The following is a 14,074-nucleotide window of genomic DNA, read 5'->3' as shown; positions in this document are numbered from 1 at the left end:
TCTCTTTCCTACCCTTCCTTGTTTGCACCCCCTCCATGAAGAGAGCCACCTGTGCTCAGGCCCTATGCCATCGCTCCCCTGTTCATCCTGTCACTGCCCATTTGCAGTGAGCTGATGCCTGATAGACAGACTTCATTATTTTATTAGCTAACAAGTCCTCCTTCACTTAGAACACTACATTTGAACTAAGCTTCATGCTGAGGATTCCTGGGAGTTAATTCTTTGTGGGGGAGTCCCTCATGGGGCAAAAGTCTCCTCCAGATGGGTTCCCAGACTGTGTGCTGATAGCCTGTCTCCTACACCACCCAGTGACTGATAGTGACTGTGATTGCAGTGGGTTGTGGGGGAAGGCTGTGATCCTTGGCAGATATTCTCTGACTTCAGTCCAAGGTCTTTAGAAAACCATTGTGAGAGTAAGGCAATCTGGCCTGAGAACCAAGCCCTCTAATGTTGACTTTAACTGGCATTGCATATTTTATCTCTTGCTGTGCTCCTTTGCTAACTAGAGAGTGAAATCTTTCTCTCTTTGTATTTGGATTTGAAAATGCTCTGTTTGTGTGTGTGTGTGTGTGTGTGTGTGTGTGTGTGTGTGTGTTTGTATTGGGAAGTAGTGGTGGAACGTGATATGGTCATCAAAGCTGTGAAAAGCATTTTCATTTATGTTTAGCCAAAATATTGATTAGAAAAATTGAGGAGTTCAAATCTGAGATTTGTCCCCTCGGAGAAAGAGAGACTTATGCAAGGTCAGAGGAGACTTAGCACAGCTCAGAGGAGGCTGGGGGAAATAAGTTCCAGGGCATACTCCAGCATGGTTTTATAAACCAGCCAACATCCCTCTTCGTGAAGATGTGGAGTAAGTTCTTGAAAAGGGCCTGCATGATTGTCCAACATGAGGGCATTATAAAATTCCTTATTGCAGGCTGCTCCAGTTCAGACCATGAATTATTCAAAAGGTGTTTTGGAAGCCCTCCTGGGAACAGTGGTCTACTACCCTGGACTGACTCTCATGAATGAGAGAAGCCCACTCACTTCTTGGAATTTCAGAGCTGGGAAATTATTTTTTGTTCCACTAAGTCAACAAAACAACAGAGCCTCCAAAACATAAATCAGTATCATCAGTTTTCCTCCTGGAGTCTTAACCCAGGGCTCAATAATTCATGCACTTCTACACCGGTGACTCAAAGCATGAGTTAAGAATATGAAGTCGTTAGAAGTGTTCATGCTCATAGAATTAAATGGATGTCAACTCCATCTCCTTGCTTTTTTTTAAAAAAAATTATTAATTGTTCAGGAGCTAAGTTTATAAACATAAGCATTATCAAATAGTACTTATTTTGAAAAAGATTGGATCTTTCTTTTCACCTAGGATTAAAGTGAACAGATTTGTCTTTTTCTTTGTTACTTTTAAAAGTTGATTGCTGATTTCAATATCTATTTGTACATTTTTATTGTAAACAGGAATGGATTGCCATCAACTGCATTTTTATGATTCACATTTTCTCTTCAGCGACTACATCACCATTAGTAGCCTGCTTACTAAGCCTTCCTTTTTGTTCTACTTGATCCAGCCTATTTTCCTTCATAGACATGTGGAATAGGGACAGGATGAATTCCCAGCTAGCTCAGTGAGGTATGCACTGGGGCCTTTTTTGGATTTCCTTTCCAATCTGACCAAGCTGCTTAGCTACTTCAGCTTTTTACTACTAAAAGTAGTCCAACTTCACATCTCTACCAACTCACAGTTTGGCCTATTGTGAATGCCTCTGGAGACAGGAAACTCAGTGCCTCATAGACAACACATTTACCTTCAGGTAGCTTTGACTATTAAAAAGCCCAAACTTCTTGTCTTCGAATTTCCTTCTGTTGGTCCTGCCAGAGAATCATACGAAACGTGTTTAATCTTTTCTTTTTTTCTAGAAATTTGAAGGCAGTTCATCCTTCATTTCTTCTCTCTCTCTCTCTCATCTCCATTTCTGGTTAGCACTCTATTAATCCTCCTGATTCTTTTCTCTGAGGAGGCAGGAGCTATGTTACCTTAACACATAGTACCTAGAACTTAACATAATCCGTTGCAGAGTAAGGGAGGACTATCATCCCATTTTATCTTTATATTGTACCTTTAAGATCATATCCGCCTATTTCATTAATTCAGCAGTTATTTATTAATTGTGTCTTAGGTGGTGGACATTGTACTGGGTGCTGGAAGTATGTGTAAGTGTGATCACAGAATAAACAGACTACCGGAGTGAGAGACCAAAAACTGTTAACTGTAAAGTATGGTGAGTATTAGTCCAGGAGAAGTGCAGAGTGATGTGGGCATACACAGTGGGAGGACATTTCCTAACTAGAAGGTTGGGGAAGGCCTCCCAAAGGAAGTGACTTTAAAGGAATTAGGCAGGAGATTGGGGGATCTAGAGGTGGAGGTGGGAGTGGGGGCGGGAAGGAGGAACATGTGCCAGCATATGCAAAGGACTAGAAGTAAGAAAGTAACCGAATACAGTACAATCTGACTGAAAATTAGACTGTGAATAGAGGGCAGAGATGAAGTTGGATAGATAGGCAGTACCCAAACTGTAGACTTTTTACAAGCTAATTATTCAACCTGTGTTTGAGCACCTACTATGTTCTAGGTGCTATTATGTGCCCTGGGGTTTTGTTGTTATCAAATAAGACCAGATAATCCCTGCCTTCATGGAACTTACAGTTTAGTGGATATTAAGAAGTTTTAAAAAATGCTGAATAAATGTGGGCTTTAAGGACAGCGATAAGCCACTGAAAGGGTTAAGTGGGGGAGAGATGTGGTTAGAATCATGCTCTTTAAAGATAGGCATATAATTTCACTCAGTGAAGGCACTTTTGAGAATGAATGGGCTTTATTAATAATTATTCTGGGACATTTGGCATAAACTGGGAACATCAGGAAAGATGGACATTCTTTTCAAATGTGGTTAAAAATCAGAGGAAAGCAAGACTGAAGGCAGAGATTGGCCATTGCAGGGACCCAGATGAAAGATAGCCAGGACTGCTACCAAGATATGCAGTGAGGTGGACGGAAGTGAATGGACCTGAGAAGTGCTTAGAGGAGAGACCTGTTGTCCACAATAAGCAAGGAACAATTAGAAAAAACCTCCTTTTAAATTGATAAAGACCCAGAAACCAGTAACTGCTAGACAATGTCATTAGATCTGTTACAGGTTTCCTGTTGTCCATTATCTTTTTTACATCATAATCAACTTAATTAAAATCTTTGATAAAACTAGATAGGTATACTATGGATTACATTTTCTAAACTGTTAATTTAGCAAACTTGTTAAAAATAAAGAAGTAGGAGGTAGTTAGCCTGACACAACTTATTCACAGTGATCATCCTTTTGATCCTGGATCACTGTTTCCTTCCAAGTGCTGGCTTGTGGTTAGTGCATAGTACAATTAAATTCGTTTAAAGAATCTTTTCCTCAACAGGTGTGGGAGAAAACAATCCATTTTAAGCACTGTGTTTATTCCTTTAGCAGTTGGCTTGCTCCAAATATAAATAACAGTTATTTTTGTAATTCTCCATGATTTAAACAAAACAAATTATCTAAGTTACTGTTAAATCATAACCTTCTTGGGAGGCCGAGGTGGGTGGATCAACTGAGGTCAGGAGCTCGAGACCAGCCTAGCCAACATGGTGAAACCCTGTCTCTACTAAAAATACAAAAATTAGCCAGATGTGGTGGCAGACACTTGTAATCCCAGCTACTTGGGAAGCTGAGACAGGAAAATCACTTGAACGCAGGAGGCAGAGGTTGCAGTGAGCTGAGACTATGCCATTGCACTACAACCTGAACAACAAGAGCGAAACCCCATCTCAAAAAAAGAAAAACAATCATAACCCCCTAAAGCAGCTTAACATGTGGCCATTACATGACCATTATTTCTAAGTCAGTATGTTGTGTTCCACTTTGGCTGTATGATGCTTGGCATTTGCAGGACAGGATCAGAGGTTCTGAAACACCTGCCATCTGTCAAGAGAAGACCTGGTAAAAGAAAGACTGTTGACAAATTAGCACAAACCAGAAGCTGCTGTTGGAAAAGAAGCTTAGTGGTTTCCCTAATGGGAGGAGCATCACCTTCATACAGAAGGAATAAGCTTTCTTGGTCCTTAGCCAGCATCAGTTTATGCCTTATAAAGATGGTGCTATTGATCTAATGATGTTCTAGGTTCTTAAGAGGAATGCTTATAAAAATGGTTGCCGAATGTCAAGTGCTATTTAAATGCTTAATTACAAGAAGTGAACACAAATAATGACCAAGTTTGATTCCCTACAAACCAGAACCGTTGTTCCTAATATGCGACCATTAGCAGAGCTCTGCAGTGTCTTTTATTGCACAATTCTGAGGCGCAGCCATTAATAACTTATTAACTGATCAGGGAAGAAACCAGTGGCTCTATTAGTTCTGGTGCATTGGAAGAAACACTGAGTAACTTGCATAAAATAAATCTTTTACTACACTGTAAACAATGGAGGGGTAGTTAATTCTCTTAAAGCTAAAAAAAAAATACTGTTAGAAAGGCTCTGAAAGTGATTGAAAGATCTTTTTGGGGTTAGTATTTTGTAGGTTTGTTGGCATGCAAATACTTGGGCAGATTTTAGTACTGGAGGGACCTGCCTCATTTGTTATATATTCCATTCATGATTGCTCTTTCCTTGTGTAAGAGGAAGAGGAGTGACTCATTATGACTCCTGGTTTTAATTTCAGCAGATTCCTGAAGATGCAAAACTGAGTCAACAAATCATCCTTTTAAAATTCACTCTGGTTGATTTCTTTTGAGGGATATTATTTGTTAGTTTAAATAGTAATACTGGGAAGTAGAGGAGTAAATATTAAACTACGGCAGGAGAACTTCAGAAATATGAAAATTAAGTCCTAAAAATAAATTCTTATCTTGTTTTCTATGACTGATAAACCATCATAAGCAAGATACATATATCATAACCCTAACCCCTAATGAATATTCACGAATTTTAGAGAGCCAGAACATGCATATGTAAAAAGTCACCTTATAATCTTTCTGAGAAAAGATAGGTAAATAAATAAAATGTAAACATAAAGACTACTCTTTGTTTTTATTTAAGCGTTAACATGTTTATATATTTGGGAGGCCAAGTTAGGAGGATCACTTAAGGCCAAGGGTTCGAGACTAGCCTGGGCAACACAGTGAGACCCCTGTCTCTACAAAAACAAAACAAACAAAAACAAAAGAATTAGCTGGGTATGGGGGTGCTCACCTGTAGTTCTAGTTACTCAGCAGGCTACAGCTGGGGGTTCGCTTGAGCCCAGAAGTTTGAGGCTGCAGAGAGTAATGATCATTGCACTCCAGCCTGACAGAGGAAGACCCTGTTTCTAAATAAAATAAAATGATTGTATAAAAATTGGTGACATTGGTCTTCAATGGAGGGAAAAATCATGGGGAGTTGAAGTAGGTGAGGAAAGCTTTATGAAAAAGGTGGAATTAACTGTTGCGTTTTGAAGAATGAGCTGATAAGAAGAAGTTAGAAAGAGGCAGATACTTCAAATGTGGAGAATAGGAAGAACCAAGGTATAGCTTGGAGTCAAAGATTCCAGGTGAAGTGGGATGGAGTAGAAGCTCCTTAGGCAAGTCACTTACCTGATTTGAAGGGTGGTTTTCTCATCTGCAAGACATTAAGATTATAACTCTTTTCACTCCTATTTCTCTTTCTCTCTCTACTTCTCTTTTCTTTCTTCTCTCCCTCTTCCTCTCTTTTCTCTTTCTCCTACACATATTTACTGAGTTCCTACTTTATTCCTTCACTGTACTGTGCCCTGGGGATGTAGAATGCCCCACAAGGGTCAGGACTTTGCAGAGGAGATGAACAAATAAACTGCCATACAGAAGGATGCACATAGTCCTGGGGAGTCTAGCTTGAGGAAGCACTGGCTAACAGGATGGGAACTGGGGAAAGCTAGTTATGCAAATCAAAATTGTAACCACTTTGTAAACACTAAGTGTTTATTAATGTAACATTTTTCTTTTACTTTTGATGCATTCTTTGTGGGCTTCTGTGACTCTTCTGTAAAGGAGTTATGAGTCACTATTTAAGATTTTTATACCGAAATACACCATGAGCAGCCAGAGGAGGGGATATTTTAGTTTAGTAAAACTTGGACCAATGCCAATTTAATGGGTCAGATGTAGTGTTTCTAATGGGTGAGTAGTACAAGTCATCCAAATCCAATGGCTGTAACAATGAACTCTGAAAACAGTTATATATATATTTTTAACAGATTAAAGCTTCTTGATAATATAATTCTTTAAGACCATATTTAAAAAAAATTTAGAAGCTAGAGACAAAGTAGAGGAACTGGCAAGATTCAGAGTTTTGGAATCAAGCATTGAATTATTAACTGGTAAGAATTTTTCTAAAAACTCGAGGATGAGGAATTAGGACCCCCACAAGCAAAATAACATTACCTTTCTTTTCTTTTTTCTTTTTTTTTTTAGAGAGAGAGAGAGGCAGAAAGAGGGAGAGAGAGAAAGAGAGGGGGAGGGGGAGAAAGGGAGAGAGAAGGAGAGAGGGAGAGAGGGAGAGAGGGAGAGAGGGAGGGAGAGAGAGAGAGAGAGAGAGAAAGAGAGAGAGAGAGATTGATTGATCTACAGTGTTCTTGTAGTCATACATACACCTAACAAAAAATACTTGTCCTGCATTGTGTTCTACCTTGTGGATCAAAGTAATTGAATGAGCCACAGAGGATGAGAATGGAATGAATAATGGAGGCCAAATTGTGTAATCACTGGTAAAGCAGGTTCTTTGAGTTTGTTTTTTTTTTCTCTATTGTACATTTATTCTATTGTATTATTTTCAAGGAATAATTCAGTAATATGGCTCCTTGGCCTCTAGTTAAATGGTGTTTAGTGGAGAGCCCGTGCTTGCCGTTCTCTAAACTCCTTTAAAGGGATCATTGGGTTTCAGGGATTCTGCTCTACCTTCTCCTTCATGTGCAAAATTATCTCTAAGCAGAATTCACAGTTGTCTCAGAGAGCCTGGAAGCAGATGTATGAAAAATACATGATGAAATCAAATAACAAAATGGAACAAGGCAGATGCTTTCCTGGAAGAGCAAGGGAAGGAGATGACTGGCCACCAAGGATTATTAATAATACTTTTTACTTTGATGATGTCTTGCATCTGAGCCTCAAAGAACCATTTAAATAATAGAGCAAGTTATTTCCTTGGATAGAATCTTTAAATCCAACAGGTCTTTTGAAAGTTTGATGCTTTGAATGTTTTACTCTTTTTTTTTTCATTTCCCAATTTATTTGTAGCATTTTGAGACTCCAAGGCTTTTTTATGGCATACATATATTACTATAGTTACATAAAAGTCACATTTCATTCTAAAACAAAGTCGGATGATAGATAGCCTGTCAATCTCCATTCTCCCCATTAAAAGCAGAACATGGACTATGGGCTTGCCAATATAATTTGAGATAGCAATTAAAGTGAGATTAAGAGTAGTTTAGTGTATATCAGAATACTGAATGGGAATTAAGAGGCAGAAATGTATTCCTAAAATTCATGGTGTAACCTTGAACATGTTAATTTTTTACTATTCTTATTCCTTTATAGTAAAACAAGAATGATATTCACATCTATCTCATGAGGATGTGCCAGTGCTGTAGATGAGACCAGAGACAGAGGAAACAGCAGAGATGATGAAGGCTTCTGCCAATTTCCATTGTCAAATCTCTCATCATAACAATAAATGTCAACATTGAAGTGCATAAGTACATAAGGCAAATGTTATCAGATTTGAAGGGAGACAGATGTATTTTATTATAATACAATAATAGTAGAGAACTTCCACATCTCACTTTCAACAGCATATAAGTCATCCAGGCAGAAAATAGTAAGGACCCAGAAGACTTAAACAACACTATTGACCAAATCAACCTAACAAATATATAGCTAACATTGCAATGAATTGAAACATTAGACTACAAAATAAGTCTTAATCAATTTAAGGAGACTGAAATCGTGAATTTGATCCTGCCATTTTGATACTAGCTGGCTATTTTGCCCGTTTGTTGATGCAGTTTCTTCATTGTGTTGATGCTCTTTACCATTTGGTATATTTTTGGAGTGACTGGTACTGGTTGTTTCCTTTCTATGTTTAGTGCCTCTTTCAGGAGCTCTTGTAAAGCAGGCCTGGTTGTGATGAAATCTCTGAGTACTTGCTTGTTCAGAAAGGATTTTATTTTTCCTTCCCTTATGAAGCTTAGTTTGGCTGGATATGAAATTCTGGGTTGAACGTTCTTTTCTTTAAGGATGTTGAATATTGGGCCCCACTCTCTTCTGGCTTGTAGGGTTTCTGCTGAGAGATCTGTTGTGAGTCTGATGGGCTTCCCTTTGTGGGTAACCCGACCTTTCTCTCTGGCTGCCCTTAGCATTTTCTCCTTCATTTCCACCCTGGTGAATCTGACGATTATGTGCCTTGGGGTTGCTCTTCTTGAGGAATATCTTTGTGGGGTTCTCTGTATTTCCTGAATTTGAATATTGGCCTGCCTTGCTAGGTTAGGGAAGTTTTCCTGGATGATATCCTGAAGAGTTTTTTCCAGGTTAGATTCATTCTCTCCATCACATTCAGGTACTCCTATCAAACGTAGATTAGGTTTTTTCACATAGTCCCATATTTCTTGGAGACTTTGTTAATTCCTTTTTACCCTTTTTTCTTTAGTCTCGCCTTCTCGTTTTATTTCATTGAGTTGATCTTCGACCTCTGATATCCTTTCTAATGCTTGGTCAATTCGGCTGTTGAAACTTGTGCATGCTTCGCGAAGTTCTCGTGTTGTGTTTTTCAGCTCCATCAATTCACTTATTTTCCTCTCTATGTTGTCCATTCTCATTAGCATTTCATCAAATCTTTTTTCAAGGTTCTTATAGTTTCTTTGCATTGGGTTACAACATGTTCTTTTAGCTTACAGAGGTTTCTTATTACCCACCTTCTAAAGCCTGATTCTGTCATTTCATCAGACTCATTCTCCGTCCAGCTTTGTTCCTTTGCTGGTGAGGAGTTGTGATCCCTTGTAGGAGGAGAGGCATTCTGGTTTCGGGTGCTTTCATTGTTTTTGCGCTGGTTTCTTCCCATCTTTGTGGATTGATCCACCTGTCATCTTTGAAGTTGTTGACTTTCAGATTGGGTCTCTGAGTGGATGTCTAGTTTGATGATGATGAAGTTATTTCCTTCTGTTTCTTAGTTTTCCTTCTAACAGTCAGGCCCCTCTGTTGTAGGACTGCTGAGGTCCACTCCAGGCCCTGCTTGCCTGAGGATCACCTGCAGCGGCTACAGAACATTAAGGGTTGCTGCTAGTTTCTTCCTCTGCTATCTTTGTCCCAGAAGGATACCCACGAAATGTCAGTCTGAGCTCTCCTTTATGAGGTGGCTCTTTGGATATGCAGGGATCTGGGAGCTGCTTGAGGAGACAGTCTGTCCTTTATAGGAGCTCAAGTGCAGAGCTGTGATCTCCATTGTTTCATTCAGTGCTGCTGGGCAGGTACGTTTAAGTCTGCTGCAGCAGAACTCATAAACTCCCTTTTTTCTCCCCCCAGGTGCTCTGTCCCAGGTAGTTAGAGCTTTATTTATGAGTTTCTGTTGTGCTGCTGCCTTTTTATCAGGGCTGCCCTGCCCAGCGAGGAGGCAGCCTAGTCACTGTCTGCCTGCAGAGGCTTTGCTGAGCTGCTGTGGGCTCCGCCCAGCTGCTGTGTGAACTTCCCTGCAGTCCTGTTTATAGGGGTGTAGTTAGAACTGTCTCGTCAAAGTCGGCCCACCTCTGTAATGGTGGACTCTCTCTGTAGCGGGGAGTTGCCTCGGCAACAGCAGGCTGCCTCAGCTATGGCGGAGTGCCTTGGTAATATGGTGGAGTGCCTCGGTAATGGCGGAGCCCCTCCCCCACAGAGCTGGACCGTCCTGGGTTCAGCTGTGCTTGCTGTGAAACTCTCAGCCCAGAGCGTTTCCAATTACTATTTTTTTGTGGGGGTTGGATTAGCTGAGCCTGATCACCTGGCTCCCTGACTCAGAGCCTTTTTTTTTTTTTTTTAGTTGAAGCTCAACTCTCCCAGGCATTCCAGTCTCCTGTTGAAAAGGCACCGGGATCTGTGTGATTTCCCATGTGGCAACCCACTGCGCTGGCTGAAACAGTGGTTCTGAGATTCATGGCATTTTTTTGCCCGGGAATCTCCTGGCCTGGCTCCCTGTTTCAGTCCCTTTTTAATCAGATTAATGGGCGACCTGCCTTCCCGGAGCTCCAATCGCCAGCTAAAATGGTGCCCAGGCCCATGTATTTTGTACAGAGACCCACCGCCCCGGGTGCGCTGGCAAAGCAGCCAGGCCAGCCAAACCAGCCGCGCTGGTGACCCGTGGGGCTCCTCCACCTGGGAATCTCCTGGTGTGTGGGCAATAAAAATCCGTCTGGAAATGCAGCATCCACTCACCCTCTGCACTTTCACTGGGAGCTGCAATCCTGAGCTGCTCCTAATCGGCCATCTTGGTTCTCTCTCAACCTTTCAAGAGTTAATGGTGTATTCTGTTTTACCTCTACATCTACATGTGTGTGTGTATGTTCACATGTGCTTATAAGCATGTCTGAGAGAGGAGAGAAAGAAAAGAGAGAGCAAGCAATATGAGATTTGGATAGTTTTGGAAACTTTCTTTTGAGAACACTGAGAATGATTGGGGGAAATTAAATGAGTGGTTGAAGTGCTATTGCTAGTTGTTGCCTGTTTTAGGAAATGGTGATGTTAGACACAATCCTTGGTAGAAATTTTGAGAGAATTTTTAGTGTTTTTGAGTCTGATGGTTCTAGTTCTTTATAATACAAATTTCATTTCAAAACATACAGCCTTTTTTTTGTTGTTGTTGTAAGTGTAACCCCCCAAAGGTTCACCTTGCTGGCTGCCTAGACAGAGCCTATTCATCAGGATAGGGGTATTGCAATAGAAAATTAATGCAGAGCCAGCTGTGCAGGACACCAGAGTTTTATTATTACTCAAATCAGTCTCTCTGAGCATTCAGGGAGGAGAGTTTTTAAGGATAACTTGATGGGTGGAGGAGCCAATGAGCCAGGAGTGCTAATTGGTCAGAGACGAAATCACAGGAAGTCAGAGCTGTCTTCCTGTGCTGAATCAGTTCCTGGGTGGGCGTCCAGAAAATCAGATGATCCAGTTTATTCATCTGGGTGGTGCCAGTTGATCCATCAAGTGCAGGGGCTGCAAAATATCTCAAGCACTGATCTTAGAGCAGTTTAGGGAGGGTCAGAATCTTGTAGCCTCCAGCTGCATGACTCCTAAACAGTAATTTTTAATCTTCTGGCTAATGTTAGTCCTACAAAGGTAATCTAGTTCCCAGGCAAGAAGGAGGTCTGCTTTGGGAAAGGGTTCTTACTATCATTGTTTAAACTATAAACTAAATTTCTCCCAAAGTTAGTTAAGCCTATGCCCAGGAATGAACAAGGATAGCTTGGAGGTTAGAAGCAAGATGGAGTCAGCTAAGTTAGATCTCTTTCACTATCTGTCATAATTTTGCAAAGGCAGTTTCATAAGGTCATTTTTAGCACTTCTAGAGATAGACCAAGCATTAGCTAATTGTCAGTGAGCTTCTCCTCACTCACATGTTAAAGTCTTTATAGAAGTAGCATACTTCTTAGTCTGGTGTTCAGTTTAATTCAGGGACATATATTGAGGACTTGAAATGTGTTGGGTGGGTATTGTGTATACAAAGACTGGGAGATAGTCATTAAGGAGCAGCTAGTGCAGTTGGGAAAAACACAGATGTAAGTATTAATCACAGCTCAATACAGTAAGTGCTACAATGCAGTTGAGAGAGAATATCAATCAGTTAACTTTGTCCAGGAAGTCATCCCAGAGGGGATGCTGCTGCTTTAAGAATGATTAGACGTTTGCCAGATAGAAAAATAATGAAAGGTTCTTCCAGGCAGAGATAGAAGGATGACAAAGCCTTAGCCACTGAAGAGTCTATAAGGCATTAAGGGGACGTTGATTCATTCCATTGGTTAGAACATAGAGTGAAATCAGTAGGAGAGTGGAAGACTGGAGTGTTAGATTGGAGCCAGGTTGTGAAGGGCCCACCTAAGGTATTTGGATGGTCTCCTGTAGATGACAGGGAGCCTTCATAGTCTTACTCCTGCTTCCCCAACATTTTGTTATGAACAGTTTTAAAGCATAGATTTTATTTTTAAATAAAATGGAAAGACTTCTACAATGAATGCTAGCATTAGATTGTACTGTTAACATTTTGCTATACTTGTTTAATCACCTCTTTTTCCCTTTATAATCTAAGCATTCATTTTATTTTTTATACATTTCAAAACAAATTATAGATTTCAGTTAATGCCTCTCTAAATACTTCAGCATGACTATCATTAACTAGTGTTCATTGTTTGTTTAAGGTATTTGATATAAAAATCATAATATTTATAGGTTTTAAGATATGAAAATAGGATAATCAATTTTGTATTTGAGAAACATCATAGTGTGGAGGATCAATTGGAAGAGTGAAACAAACTAGAAGGCTGTTTCATAATCTAAATGACAGAGGATAAGAATATGATGAGAGCTAGTAGTAGGAACGAAACAATACTGATTCATTCAAGAAATAATCTGGAAATGGAATTGATGGATCAGTTGACCACTGGAATGTGGGAAGGGAAGTCGTGGATGCAAAGGCAGGGTTGGGAGAGTAGAAAAAGTAAGAAATGAATTCAAGGTTTTCTAGCCTTGACTATTGGTGTTTGATAATGACACATGTCATATAGAAGGGAAAGGAAGTGTATGGAGATATAATGCAACATAAGATATTATGTGCAGTTTTGAACATGATAAGCTCAAAGTACCTATAGGGCATTTCAGGTACACATGTTCGGGTGTTGATTGGAAGCACTCTCTGCAATTTTAGAGAAATATCAGGTCTGGATTTGTAGATATGGGGTGTATCAGGCTAGGGAATTGAAGTGATTATTAAAAGAGAACATTTAAACTAAGCATAAAATAAAAAAATTAATAAATGGCTAAAGGAATTCTAAGTAAAGCCTATATTTAAGGAACCTGAAGAAACTGCTCCGTCAATTAGGGAGACAGGGCAATATTCAGAAGGCAGGAAAGGGAATTGCCCCAGGTGAAAAGATAGATAACATTTATTATTTGTCAGGTATGAGAAGGAGTTTATATTCATAGGCTTATTGAATCCTTCCTCATATTAACCCTATTTTATAGGTGTGGAAAGAAGGAAACTCAGAGAAATAAAAGTAATATGCTGAAGGTCTTAAGATTAGTAAGTGAGTGGCAAAGAAGTTTTTGAATCAAAGTCATTCAGACTTGCTTTATCATGGTGGCTAAGGAAAGGGAGTTTCCAAGAGAGAGTAGTCAGCAGGTCACAGCCATCGTGATCTGACTTTAACCTACCTTCCCAACTTTGTCTTCCTCACTTACTTAAGACTGGTCAGTTTAAAATGCTCCGTTTTCTGCACAAGCTCAAACTCTACTAGGATTTCCAAAGTGTTTTGTAGACACTAGTTCCATGAGATGCTCTGAAAAAAAGTGGCCTGTAGTCAAATGAGTTTGAGAAATGTTGCCAACTCTACTATCCTCTTGGAAATTTGCAAGTTTAATTAGCTCCTCAAAGGTATTGGGAAGTCTTAGAGTAAAGAACATATTCTAACTTATCTACCAAGTGTTTCCCAAAGTTATTTGAACTTATTTGACCTTGGGGCACCCCCCACCCAACTCCCTTAGAAAATCTATAAACTTCCCTTAGAACTAGGGTTCTGAAAGGAAAATTAGTTTTTACCTTTCCTTAGTTACTTTTAAGTGAGATATAATAAGCTTTATCTGTATCTTATTCCTGATGGTCATAAAACACATTCTCCCCTGCAATATTATTATTTGTGCCCTGTAGTAGCCTTCCTGTGGCCCCAGGAAAATGGAATCTAAGGGAATCTACATCTGTTTCATTTTGGGTTCTTACATAGGACCTATTGCAGTGGCTTTCATATAATA

General features: G+C 39.8%; 1 protein-coding gene across 2 annotated transcripts in view; it reads left to right on the top strand.

Annotated features, from left to right (window-relative positions):
* The window catches only part of AKAP6 (A-kinase anchoring protein 6), a 685,039-nt gene that overhangs the window by 170,780 nt on the left and 500,185 nt on the right, over nt 1–14,074 (top strand). Inside the window, exon 3 of one of the 2 annotated variants that reach the window (XM_032242690.1) lies at nt 2,178–2,279. The exons of the other annotated variant lie outside the window; for it this stretch is intronic. The gene's annotated coding sequence lies outside the window, so the exon portion shown is untranslated. The remainder of the gene's footprint in view (nt 1–2,177; nt 2,280–14,074) is intronic. 2 annotated transcript variants of the gene reach the window in all.

The sequence above is a fragment of the Sapajus apella genome, unplaced genomic scaffold, assembly GCF_009761245.1.
Source record: "Sapajus apella isolate SASKATOON/1434 unplaced genomic scaffold, GSC_monkey_1.0 scaffold50, whole genome shotgun sequence".
NCBI classification, from domain to species: domain Eukaryota; kingdom Metazoa; phylum Chordata; class Mammalia; order Primates; family Cebidae; genus Sapajus; species Sapajus apella.
Note: the sequence above shows the minus strand (reverse complement) of the source record. Positions and strands in the feature narration are given on the sequence as shown.